This window comes from Marmota flaviventris, chromosome 1 (genome assembly GCF_047511675.1).
Source record: "Marmota flaviventris isolate mMarFla1 chromosome 1, mMarFla1.hap1, whole genome shotgun sequence".
Lineage (NCBI taxonomy): Eukaryota > Metazoa > Chordata > Mammalia > Rodentia > Sciuridae > Marmota > Marmota flaviventris.
In genome coordinates this window covers 33237594-33251172 of record NC_092498.1, presented here as the reverse complement: position 1 = coordinate 33251172, position 13579 = coordinate 33237594, and the positions used below count along the sequence as shown (strand labels likewise).

Sequence of the window (13579 nt, the reverse complement as noted above, 5' to 3'; positions counted from 1 at the left end):
AGCATTCACCTAGCATGTGTGAGGCACTGGGTTCGATCCTCAGCAACACATAAAAATAAATAAATAAAAATAAAGGTATTATGTCCATCTACAACCAAAAAATTAAAAAGTCAATAAATGATCTATTTCTCTTTATTTTATTTTGATTTTGTTTCTTTTTTTAAAGCTTGATTTGAGTTTTTAAGTGGTTGATATCAAAAGAGACATACCTGCTAATACTTAATACTGTTTCTTTAATGGAAATCCAGAAAATAGAAGACAATGTTCCTTTTAACTATTTAGAGAAACTAACATATGCAGGACCTTAGGTCCATCACACCAAGCAGCTTGAAGAAAATGTCTGAATTTTACTGGAATCAAAGGCAATGGTATTTGTAGTTACAGAAATTCCCAACTTCAAGAAATTTTATCATACCAAATCATAATTATTCTCTGAAGACTTGAAAAGGGCACATTTTTGTCTCACACAGGATTCATTTCATTCATTTATCTTAAAAAGGGCCCTAAGGAAACGATTATTTTAATAATGCACTACTAATAATAATAATAATCAGAGTTGCTGTTTGTAAGGACTTTACCCTATCCCACGTACTGTAATAAAATATTTAACTATATTTTGTTTTGTTGTCACAACCGTTCTGCAATTTAGTTTTCATATTGTATTAAAAAATTTCAGATCTAAGTAACTTGCTGATTATCTATACATTTAACCTATGAGTGTGAGTTTCTCTCATTACTGTATTCAACATGTATAGTATTGATAGTGATCAAGTAACCATATTTGCATAAGGAGGGAACTAATTGAAACTCAGCAACAGAGAGGAAGAAGACTTAGTTGTGTATTTGATTAAAAAGCTTAAAGGTTACAAAAATTTATGTTTAACATGATCTTAACTAAGAAACTAGAAAGATGAAAGAAAAATATGTATGATTTTTTCCCCCTACCTGACCAGTGAAATTAAAGGCAAAAGAAGCATCCTAGCAACAGGATTTTGTGGGATGTAGGGGAAGCCAAAGCATTGATAAAACATACATAAAAACAGAGGGCTCACATTTCCCTTTACAATGTTTTTAAGTTATACGGACAGTGCTCTAGGGCATTCGGAACCATGGCAGAATTGTTCTAAGGTGCTACAGATGGAAATGGGAAGTATGGCTTTACATCTATAGTCAAGGTGATTTTATTGTTCACATCTAAAATCAATAGCCTAAAAGGGGAGGAACCTGATATGAATTCAATCAAGGACCACAAATGTGAACCACACAGGATCAAAGAGTGCAGATTACAGTCCCAAGGACATATCTGAATGCAACAACAGTGTTGCCTGATCTATGGGCAGCCATTGTGAGGAAAGTAAATAACACGTTTCCGAGGAGTCCTAGAGGGAAAAAGAGCCCTTGCTGGTGGTCAGGATTTAGTCTGCAGCCTCAATAGGAAGGAGCTGCTCAATTCTCCGAGGGAAGCGATTCATTTTCCTGGGGAAAAAATAAGTAAATGCAATAAATATTGGTGCAAAATGTTTGACTCCCCGGCATGAAGGCTGGAGGTCATCAGATTTTCTTGTCAAAGTGAGTACTTTGTGAAACTGGCAGCAGTAGCTTTGGCTCTATTTCATTATGTGTGTCAAAGACTGCAGAAAAGGGATCTCTCATTGGCCCAGAGTTCTAGTGCTTGCTCAGTTCTGAGCTCACCCACAAATGATTTATTTCAGAATAGGTACCTCTCACACAATCTCACTCCAGCTTTCACTGGGGAACACTGGTGAGAAAGCATTCTGAACAGAGCCCATGGGAAAGGAAAAAGCAAACAAGGGTCCCCTGCTTTCATGGTACTCTGACTCCAGGAACTAAGAGCAACTGGTCTTTCATGGTTTTGTTTGTTTGTTTGTTTTTTATTATATGATCTCTTCAGCCACTGTGCTTTGTTCCTATCAATCTATCATATCTTCTGTCAATTCAGGAATACTTGCTGTCTTTAAAACATAAGAGCCTTTTCCAGTTGAAAATAATTAGAATCCAGAAGCATGAGAGATCAGATTCTAAGAAGCCTGTGAGTTCTGATTTTTGTATTCCGTTTCCGTGGCAGACATCAGTCACCCAACAATGGCCAGTAGGAAACTTTTCACTCACTGTGTGAAGTTTTACATAATGATTCAGTGTATTCCAATTTAGCCTCCTATCAGTTTAAAATTTTTTATTGGTGTATATTCATTATACAGAACACTGGGTTTTACTGTGGCATATTTATACATGCATATAACATAATTTGATTCCTATGAGTTATTTTTAAGTAACAGTAAATAATTAGGATCCAGAAACATGAGAGATCATATTCTAAGCAGATTGTGAGTTCAGATTTTTTAACTGAACAGATAAAGTTCATTAGGCTAAATTAATGAACTTGTCCAAGGTCACAGATTAAAGTGCCCTTGAGGAGGATCAGAATACCTTGCCTTCAGTCCTTGCTTTTACATCCAACCCTTCTACCTTTCTATCAGCTAAGACAAATTGGTCTGCTGGGAGACATGTAGAAGTTTAGTCCATGGGTAAGATTAAAGTGATTTTGTGCTGGCAAAATTATTAATGGGCAGAGTCAACCTTTCCAGCAGGCACAGTACCCAGAGTCCAAGAAGATATCTGTAAGTTCTAATCTTGGAGACAACACAGATGAAGGGGAGTTAGATGCCACTTACCCCTGTTGTCCATGTAATTGGCAGAACTCAGAGACAAAACAGTCACATCTTCATAGGGATCTCAAGGTAGCAGCTCTGGGGAAATAGAATAAAGTTTGAGTGTTCGTATGGTAATCCCTATACCCAGAATCTCGTTTTCGGCAGTTGTCGTCATTCTCAGTCAACAGCAGTCTAAAAAGATCTGATTTTTCTTAACTTTTTCAAGGGGAGGGAAAAATTCACATAAATTTTATTACTGCTTATTGTTATAAATTTTTTTGGTTGTTACTTATTGTTATTAATCTCTGTACCTAATTTATGAATCAAACTTTATCATAGGTATGTAAATGAAAAAGCATATATAGTGTTCAGTACTATTCAGATTTAGGTGTTGACAGTCCATGCTTTTTTTTTTTTTTTGGAGGGAGGCAATATAGTCTTTTAATGAGAATTACAAAAGACCAAAACCATATTTTTTTGCAAAATTCCTTTTTTCTTATTTTTGTACCAGGGATTTAACCCAGGAGCACTTAACCACTGAGTCACATGTCACATCCCAACCTTATTTTTTTTTTTTTTTGAGACATTGTCTCATTAAGTTGCTTACAGTCTCACTAAGTTGCTGAGGCTAACTAAACCTGCAATCCTCCTGCCTCAGCCTCCTGAGGCACTGGGATTAGGCATGCACCACCACATCTGGCAATACCTTATTTAAATAAATGATTTACTCTTTTTTTTTTTTTTAATTTTTTATTGTTGGTTGTTCAAAACATTATAAATTTCTTGATATACCATATTTCACACATTGATTCAAGTGGGTTATGAACTCCCATTTTTACCCCATATACAGATTACAGAATTACATCAGTTACACATCCATTGATTTACATATTGCCATACTAGTGTCTGTTGTGTTCTGCTGCCTTTCCTATCCTCTGCTATCCCCCTCCCCTCCCCTCCGCTCCCCTCCCCTCTTCTCTCTCTACCCCCTCTACTGTCATTCATTTCTCCCCCTTGTATTATTTTTCCCTTTCCCCTCACTTCCTCTTGTATGTACTTTTGTATAACCCTGAGGGTCTCCTTCCATTTCCATGCAATTTCCCTTCTTTCTTCCTTTCCCTCCCAACTCTCATCCCTGTTTAATGTTAATCTTCTTCTCATGCTCTTCGTCCCTACTCTGTTCTTAGTTACTCTCCTTATATCAAAGAAGACATTTGGCATTTGTTTTTTAGGGATTGGCTAGCTTCACTTAGCATAATCTGCTCTAATGCCATCCATTTCCCTGCAAATTCTATGATTTTGTCATTTTTTAATGCAGAGTAATACTCCATTGTGTATAAATGCCACATTTTTTTTATCCATTCATCCATTGAAGGGCATCTAGGTTGGTTCCACAGTCTTGCTATTGTGAATTGTGCTGCTATGAACATCGATGTAGCAGTGTCCCTGTAGCATGCTCTTTTTAGGTCTTCAGGGAATAGACCGAGAAGGGGAATATCTGGGTCACATGGTGGCTCCATTCCCAGCTATCCAAGAAATCTCCATACTGTTTCCAAATTGGCTGCACCAATTTGCAGTCCCACCAGCAATGTACAAGTGTACCCTTTTCCCCACATCCTCGCCAGCACTTGTTGTTGTTTGACTTCATAATGGCTGCCAATCTTACTGGAGTGAGATGGTATCTTAGGGTGGTTTTGATTTGCATTTCTCTGACTGCTAGAGATGGTGAGCATTTTTTCATGTACTTGTTGATTGATTGTATGTCCTCCTCTGAGAAGTGTCTGTTCAGGTCCTTGGCCCATTTGTTGATTGGGTTGTTTGTTCTCTTATTGTCTAATTTTTTGAGTTCTTTGTATACTCTGTATATTAGGGCTCCATCTGCAGTGTGAGGAGTAAAGATTTGTTCCCAGGGTGTAGGCTCCCTATTTACCTCTCTTATTGTTTCTTTTGCTGAGAAAAAAACTTTTTAGTTTGAGTAAGTCCCATTTGTTGATTCTAGTTATTAACTTTTGTGCTATGGGTGTCCTATTGAGGAATTTGGAGCCCGACCCCACCATATGTAGATCGTAGCCAACTTTTTCTTCTATCAGACGGCGTGTCTCTGATTTGATATCAAGCTCCTTGATCCATTTTGAATTAACTTTTGTGCATGGCGAGAGAAAGGGATTCAGTTTCATTTTGTTGCATATGGATTTCCAGTTTTTCCAGCACCATTTGTTGAAGATGCTATCTTTCCTCCATTGCATGCTTTTAGCCCCTTTATCAAATATAAGATAGTTGTAGTTTTGTGGATTGGTTTCTGTGTCGTCTATTCTGTACCATTTGTCCACCCGCCTGTTTTGGTACCAGTACCATGCTGTTTTAGTTACTATTGCTCTGTAATATAGTTTGAAGTCTGGTATCGCTATACCGCCTGATTCACACTTCCTGCTTAGCATTGTTTTTGCTATTCTGGGTCTTTTATTTTTCCATATGAATTTCATGATTGCTTTCTCTATTTCTACAAGAAATGCCATTGGGATTTTGATTGGCATTGCATTAAACCTATAGAGAACTTTTGGTAATATCGCCATTTTGATGATGTTAGTTCTGCCTATCCATGAACAGGGTATATTTTTCCATCTTCTAAGATCTTCTTCTATTTCTCTCTTTAGGGTTCTGTAGTTTTCATTGTATAAGTCTTTCACCTCTTTTGTTAGGTTGATTCCCAAGTATTTTATTTTTTTTGAAGATATTGTGAATGGAGTGGTTGTCCTCATTTCCATTTCAGAGGATTTGTCGCTGATATACAGGAATGCCTTTGATTTATGCGTGTTGATTTTATATCCTGCCACTTTGCTGAATTCATTTATTAGCTCTAATAGTTTCTTTGTAGACCCTTTTGGGTCTGCTAGGTATAGAAACATGTCACCTGCAAATAGTGATAATTTAAGTTCTTCTTTTCCTATTTTTATGCCTTTAATTTCTTTCGTCTGTCTAATTGCTCTGGCTAGTGTTTCGAGAACAATGTTGAACAGAAGTGGAGAGAGAGGGCATCCCTGTCTTGTTCCAGATTTTAGAGGGAATGCCTTCAATTTTTCTCCATTCAGAATGATGCTAGCCTGAGGCTTAGCATAAAATGCTTTTACAATATTGAGGTATGTTCCTGTTATCCCTAGTTTTTCAAGAGTTTTGAACATAAAGGGATGCTGTACTTTGTCGAATGCTTTTTCCGCATCTATCGAGATGATCAAATAGTTCTTATTTTTAAGTCTATTGATGTGGTGAATAACATTTATTGATTTCCATATATTGAACCAGCCTTGCATCCCAGGGATGAATCCTAGTTGATCATGGTGCACAATTTTTTTGATATGTTTTTGTATCCGATTCGCCAGAATTTTATTGAGGATTTTTGCATCTAGGTTCATTAGAGATGTTGGTCTGTAGTTCTCTTTCTTTGAAATGTCTTTGTCTGGTTTAGGTATCAGGGTGATGTTGGCATCATAGAATGAATTTGGAAGTTCTCCCCCTTTTTCTATTTCCTGAAGTAGCTTGAAAAGTATTGGTATTAGTTCCTCTTTAAAGGTTTCGTAAAACTCTGCTGTATACCCATCCGGTCCTGGGCTTTTCTTAGTTGGTAGTCTTTTGATGGTTTCTTCTATTTCCTCAATTGATATTGGTCTGTTTAGGTTGTCTATATCCTCCTGACTCAATCTGGGCAGATCATATGACTTAAGAAATTTATCTATGCCTTCACTATCTTCTAATTTATTGGAGTATAAGGATTCAAAATAGTTTTTGATTATCTTCTGTATTTCTGAAGTGTCTGTTGTGATATTGCCTTTTTCATCCCGTATGCTAGTAATTTGAGTTCTCTCTCTTCTTCTCTTCGCTAGCATGGCTAAGGGTCTGTCGATTTTGTTTATTTTTTCAAAGAACCAACTTTTAGTTTTGTCAATTTTTTCAATTGTTTCTTTTGTTTCGATTTCATTAATTTCAGCTCTGATTTTCATTATTTCTTGCCTTCTACTTCTTTTGCTGTTGTTTTGCTCTTCTTTTTCAAGGATTTTGAGATGAAGTATGAGATCATTTATTTGTTGGTTTTTTCTTTTTTTAAGGAATGAACTCCAAGCAATGAATTTTCCTCTTAGAACTGCTTTCAATGTGTCCCATAGATTCTGATATGTTGTGTCTGTGTTTTCATTTATCTCTAAGAATTTTTTAATTTCCTCCTTGATGTCTTCTATAACCCATTGATCATTCAGTAACCTATTGTTCATTCTCCAAGTGATGTATGCTTTTTCCTTCCTTCTTTTATCGTTGATTTTCAGTTTCATTCCATTATGATCAGATAAGATGCATGGTATTATCTCTACTCCTTTATATTTTCTAAGAGTTGCCCTGTGACATAATATATGATCTATTTTTGAGAAGGATCCATGTGCTGCTGAGAAAAAAGTGTAACTGCTTGATGTTGGGTGGTATATTCTATATATGTCAATTAAGTCTAGGTTATTAATTGTGTTATTGAGTTCTATAGTTTCCTTATTCAACTTTTGTTTGGAAGATCTGTCCAGTGGGGAGAGAGGTGTGTTGAAGTCTCCCATGATTATGGTATGGTGGTCTATTAGACTCTTGAACTTGAGAAGAGTTTGTTTGATGAACATAGCTGCACCATTGTTTGGGGCATAAATATTTATGATTGTTATGTCTTGTTGGTGTATGGTTCCCTTAAGCAGTATGTAGTGTCCCTCTTTATCCCTTTTGATTAACTTTGGCTTGAAATCTATTTTATTTGATATGAGTATGGACACTCCTGCTTGTTTCCAAAGTCCATATGAGTGATATGATTTTTCCCAACCTTTCACCTTCAGCCTATGTATGTCTTTTCCTATCAAATGTGTCTCCTGTAGGCAGCATATTGTTGGGTCTTGTTTTGTGATCCATTCTACTAGCCTGTGTCTCTTAATTGGTGAGTTTAAGCCATTAACATTTAGGGTTATTATTGAGATATGGGTTGTTCTTCCAGCCATATTTGTTTATTTCTGTTACTAAACATGGTTTGTTTTCCTCTTTGATTATCCCCCCCCCCTTTACTGTCCTACCTCCCACTGTTGGTTTTCATTGCTATTTTCCAATTCCTCTTCCTGTAATGTTTTGCCGAGGATGTTTTGAAGAGATGGTTTTCTAGCTGCCAATTCTTTTCCCTTTTCTTTATCGTGAAAGGTTTTAATTTCATCTTCCATCCTGAAGCTTAATTTTGCTGGATACACAATTCTTGGTTGGAACACTTTTTCTTTCAGTGTTTGAAATATGTTATTCCAGGATCTTCTAGCTTTCAGAGTCTGTGTTGAAAGATCAGCTGTTATCCTGATTGGCTTACCCCTAAATGTAATCTGCTTCCTTTCTCTTGTAGCTTTTAAAATTCTCTCCTTATTCTGTATGTTGGGCATCTTCATTATAATGTGTCTAGGTGTGGATCTCTTATGATTTTGCACATTCGGCATCCTGTAGGCTTCTAGGATTTGGGATTCTGTCTCATTCTTCAAGTCTGGGAAGTTTTCTCGTATTATTTCATTGAATAGATTGCTCATTCCTTTGGTTTGGAGTTCTATACCTTCCTGTATCCCAATGACTCTTAAGTTTGGTCTCTTAATGTTATCCCATATTTCTTGGATGTTCTGCTCATGGTTTCTTAACAGTCTTGCTGAGCTGTCTATGTTCTTTTCCAGTTGAAATACTTTGTCTTCATTGTCTGATGTTCTATCTTCTAAGTGTTCTACTCTGCTGATAGTATTCTCCATTGAGTTTTTAAGTTGGTTTATTGCTTCCTGCATTTCTAGGATTTCTGTTTGTTTGTTTTTTATAACCTCTATCTCCCTGTATAGTTGATCCTTTGCTTCCTGGATTTGTTTGTGTAATTCATTGTCGAAGTGATCTTTCATTGTATGATTTTGCTGTCTAATGTCTTCCTTGATACTCCAGATCATCTGAAGCATGTATATCCTGAATTCTTTATCTGACATTCCATCTGATGCAGCTGTTACCTCTTCTAAAGTTGCGTTGACCTGCATTGCTTGTCGTCCTTTCTTTCCTTGTCTTTTCATACTGCTTGCGTTTCTTTCTGCTTGGTGAAACTGTTGTGTTTTTGAAATGTTTTTTTCCCCTGTATATTTATATTGCTCTTGTATAGTTGAAAAGTCTCCCTTGCAGGGTCGGGCGGTGGTCTGCCTACCTTGCAGGCGCGGGCGGCGGCTCTGCTCTGCCCCCCCTCCAATTGGTGTGACTTGTCTACCACACCCGTGGACCGCTGGTTCTGTTCCGGGTGCGGGCGAAGGCTCTGTTCTGTTCCTACTCCAATTGGGGTGACGTGCCTTCCACCCCGGCCGGCCGCTGGGCCTGTTCCACCGGTCGGTTGCAGGTCTGCCTACCTTGCGGGCACGGGCGGCGGCTCTGCTCTGCCCCTACTCCAGATGGGGTGGCGTGTCTGTCACACCGGCAGGCCACTGGGCCTGTCCCGCTGGTCGGTCGCAAGTCTGCCCACCTTTCAGGCATGGGTGGCGGCTCTGCTCTGCCCCTACTCCAATTGGGGTGTCGTGACTACCACGCCGGCAGGTCGCTGGGCCTGTTCCTGGCACGGGCGGCGACTCTGCTCTGCCCCTACTCCAATTGGGGTGACGTGTGTACCACGCCGGCAGGCTCCTGGGACTGATCTGCTGGTCTGTCGCAGGTCTGCCTACCTTGCAGGCGCGGGTGGCGGCTCTGCCCTGCCCCTCCTACCACGCCCGCGGACCTCTGGGCCTGATCTGCAGGTTGGTCGCAGGTCTGCTCACCCTGCAGGCATGGGTGGCGGTTCCACTCCATCCCCACTCCAATTGGGGTCACGTGACCACCACACCGGCGGGGCCTGATCCGGGCGCGGGTGAAGGCTCTGCTCTGCCCCTACTCCAGTTGGGGTGATGTGTGTACCACGCTGGCAGGCTGCTGGGCCTGACCCTCCAGTCTGTCGCAGGTCTGCTTACCTTGCAGGTGTGGGCGGCGGCTCTGCCCTGCCCCTCCTACCACGCCCGTATACCACTGGGTCGCGGGTCTGCCCACCTTGCGGGCACGGGTGGCGGCTCCACTCCACCCCCTCTCCAATTGGGGTCATGCGACCACCACGCCGGCGAGCCGCTGCGCCTGCTCCGGGCGCGGGCGGAGGCCCGGCTCCTCCCCTCTGGCTCGACGACAAATCGAGAGAGACTCGGGTGTCTGTTCCTCACCCTCCCTACCAGGAGACCAACTGTTTCTGTCACTGCTGGTATTGATTAAGTTCTCTCCTCCGCCGCTTTCTGATGACATCAGATCTCTGCCATGTTGGTATCCTATGCGAATGGCAGCATTTTGTTCCCTTTGCCGGGTAACCAAAGCAACGGGTGAGTCCTGACCAGCCCTCAGCAGGACCCGGACCGAGAAGCAGTTTCCGCGGGCTCCTTAGCCCTGGGCCAGAGCAGTTCCGGGAGCCGGAACTCGGCCGCTCCGTGCTCGGTGTATGCTCTGACAAGAGCAGGCTCCAAGAAGCAGTTTCTGCGGGTTATTTAGCACTGGGCCTAAGTAATCTGTCTGCAAGCCGCAGGTGAATGGCAGCCTGAAATTACCTGTTCTATGGCTGAATGAGCTGCGGTCAGTCGAAAACAGGGATGGTGACGTCAGCTCTCCAAGATGGTGGCCGCTGGCCTCCTCTGTGGTCTGACCAGTGTGGAGAACCGAAATGGACCGCTTCCTTCCCCCGTCTCGAACCCAGAATTCAGCACTGAGTATGGTGCTTGCACGGCTGGCAGAAACTGCAGCGCTGTATCCCTGCTCCGCTATCTCCTCATTTCCCAGCACGCGCTGCAGACTCTAGCCACGGGGCGATTTGCTGAATAAGCAGTGTTACCCTCTGTGCGACAAATCTCTCGCGTTTGAGTCCCCGTAGCCGATCCTCGTGCAATGGAAATCCTTCCTCCAGGTTCCAGAGCACCCCACTATTGCTGGAAATTCCTAACAAGATCATGATTTACTCTTAATTATAAATTTTGTGCATGAAGATGCCTTATTCTGCAAAATCAATAAACAAAAGAACAAATTAAACATGTGACTTGTCCAAGATATGTGAGGGGAAAAAAAGCCTGATCAGTATTTACATTAATCAGAATATATTCTCTAACTTCTCAGAGTAAACCTGAAAGTATGATTCAACTGGAAAATAAAGAATGAAAGTGAGAGAGGAGAGAGAGAGATCTCATTATAGCTGCCCTAAATAGCTTTTTAAATTTAATTTTATTATTTTATTATTTTTTTATTAGCTACACATGACTGTACAATGATCTTGACAATTCATACATTTGAATCAAATGAGATATTTTTTCTGATGTAACCCTTCCTTTCTGGGACTCTCATATTTTCACAAAATAGCTAAATTTAAAGTATTTTGTTTTTTTCTTCTCTTAAAAGTATTTCTAATGAACTGATTAATAAGGAAAAAGAAAATATGTATTGAACACATAAATTTGCCACAAGCAATTATGTATATCATAGAGCCCAACTGCCACCACAGGCTTCCCACAAGCCTCTCAACACCCCCGCCCCATTCTTCCTGCTCTTGAGGCCGATTGGCTGGGTCTCATGGGTGGAGCCAAAAAGTCCCCCAATGAGCAGCTCTGTGGTCTGAAAGGGCGGGGAAACAGCCCAATGAGCATCACCACAGAGGAGCCAATCAGCTGGCAGCTGGAAGTTTGCTGGGGCCTCTGTGAGCCAATCATCAGCTGGCAGCTGGAAGTTTGCTGGGGCCCCTTTGGCTGTGGCTCTCAACGCAATTAGGTATATCAAAAAGACATTAACTTTAAAAAGGTATAAAAAAAGTGAGGACAAACCTGAAATTAGAGAAAAATAAGTCAAATTTTTTCAATGAAAAACTAGAATTAATCAAAATTATCAAATACGCACATACACGCACACACAAAACTAGTGGCGTTATGTATTGTCTAAAAAGGGAGAAAAGAAGTGGTCCAAGACCATTCCAATGGCTTATCAGTTAAAGGAAAAGAACACACACACACACACACACAAAACCAATATTTTCAACAATATGTCATTCTACAACAACACAAAAATTAGAATTATTTTATAATGCTTGTTCTTTTAATCAAAAGATGCCCATATCTTGGATGTGTATATATATATATATATTTTTTCACTAGTTTACTATTGACTTATTTTAAAATATATTTGTGTTACTGCATGCAAATATTTCCTGTATTTAACAGCCTTTCTTTTTATTTGCTTCATGTGTCCAGCTTCCACAGACAGGAGTTTCAGGTTGGCAGGCAGATGGGTTCCTTACTCTCCTGTGAAACTGAATGCAACAGTTCAAAACACTGGCCAGAAAAATGTTTGATTGCTGTTTGAACACATGGAAATAGTTACACTGATGCCTGAATTTCCATTTTCTGCAAAAAAAAAAAAAAAGCCATGCAATGCTGGTGTCAAAGACTAGGCAGTTGTAGCATGGAGAGTGGACAGAGTGGGGTTGGGTTCTTTATCTTATCAATTTGAAGAATAAAGACACAAGAGTGAGAGCAAAGCAACAGGATTTATTAAAGTAATAAGAAAGTAGAACTCCCAAAAAGGGAGGGGTGCCAAGAGAGGTATACCAAGAGTGGCTATTGTCTAGGGGTTTATATAGATCTATAGGTTTAATTAAGCCAGTGCCCTGGCCAATCCTGGGTAAGGCATTCAGTGTCCATGAGGTGTTCATTCAGCCTTTAGTCCAGTCAAAATATCAGGCATTTTTCCTTCCTTGGAGAAGCATGGACCCCAGTCATGTAGGTCCTGATTTAAAATAGCCTTTGTGTAAGTTTATCGGCAGGTATTTGCAGCTGCTGTTTGTGCTCTACTGCTCAGAAAGTTATCCAGGGGCCCAACTCCCTATCCTCCCAGCCTTCTCTCTTCCTCCTGACATCACAGTCACCATTCATAATGGCTGTTGCAATTCCCTCATGAATAGATCAAGAAATCATTTCCCAAGTCAGTCATTGCCTATGACCATTTAGCTCAAGTTGACAAGCAAAAATTTTGGCTTGCTTTCATGTTCCTAGTTGTGAAGAACTTCTGGTGACCATCATATTTTTCCGGTTTCTCCAAGACAAATATAAAGTGAAGCCAAAACAGGACCGCATCATCGCCCTGTCAATAACACCAGGAAGATTACTATCTGTAGCAAGGAAAACTACTTCCTCTCCCTGTAGGGTTGTAATGGACTTGTGCTGATGAATCAGATGGGGCATTAAAGCATCCAAGAGCCTTGTCATTTATAGGAAGCCCTAGGACATGGACAAGAATAAGTCCTGAGCTCACCAAACTCTTTGGGGTCTGCTTTTATTGTATGTGGAAGAGTTATTTCATATCCAGAATAGGCATATTTGCAAGGGAAAAGTACCCAACCAACCTCTTTCTCCAGAGCCAAGTTGCAAATGAATCCCAGTGAGTTGGACACCACCTGAGCTTTGGGTGACACTTGCTACAAACAATGGCCACTCTGACATTGAAGAGAGGGTAATAACATAATCAAAGCAGACAGGACACTCAGAATGACTTGCCCAGTGATTGTTGGATGCAGTTGTTCCAATCATGTCAGGCTCTCTCTGGAATGGTGGATACTTTGATTTATGAGTAGGTAATGCTGTAGCAGTCTGATGGCTCATTTTTTATAAGCTAGTGGATTCCACAAAGCACAGGGATGCCTGGGACAGAGTGTTCCCTCAAATACTCAATAACCAGTTGAGTTTATCAGCGTCTGATCTTTAAGTCAGTCACCCAGAAGCAATATCTGCCTCCGGGATACTTGGGTTTGGTGTTCTTAGCTTTTTTTGTGGCTGCTCTCCTCTAGAAAAGTCAAAATTACT

The 13579-nt window shown here is 40.5% G+C and overlaps 1 pseudogene; it reads right to left on the bottom strand.

Annotated features, from left to right (window-relative positions):
- Positions 1-12044: 12044 nt before the first annotated feature.
- On the bottom strand, positions 12045-13378 carry LOC139706378 (E3 ubiquitin-protein ligase SIAH1-like; annotated as a pseudogene).
- Between the last annotated feature and the right edge of the window lie 201 nt (positions 13379-13579).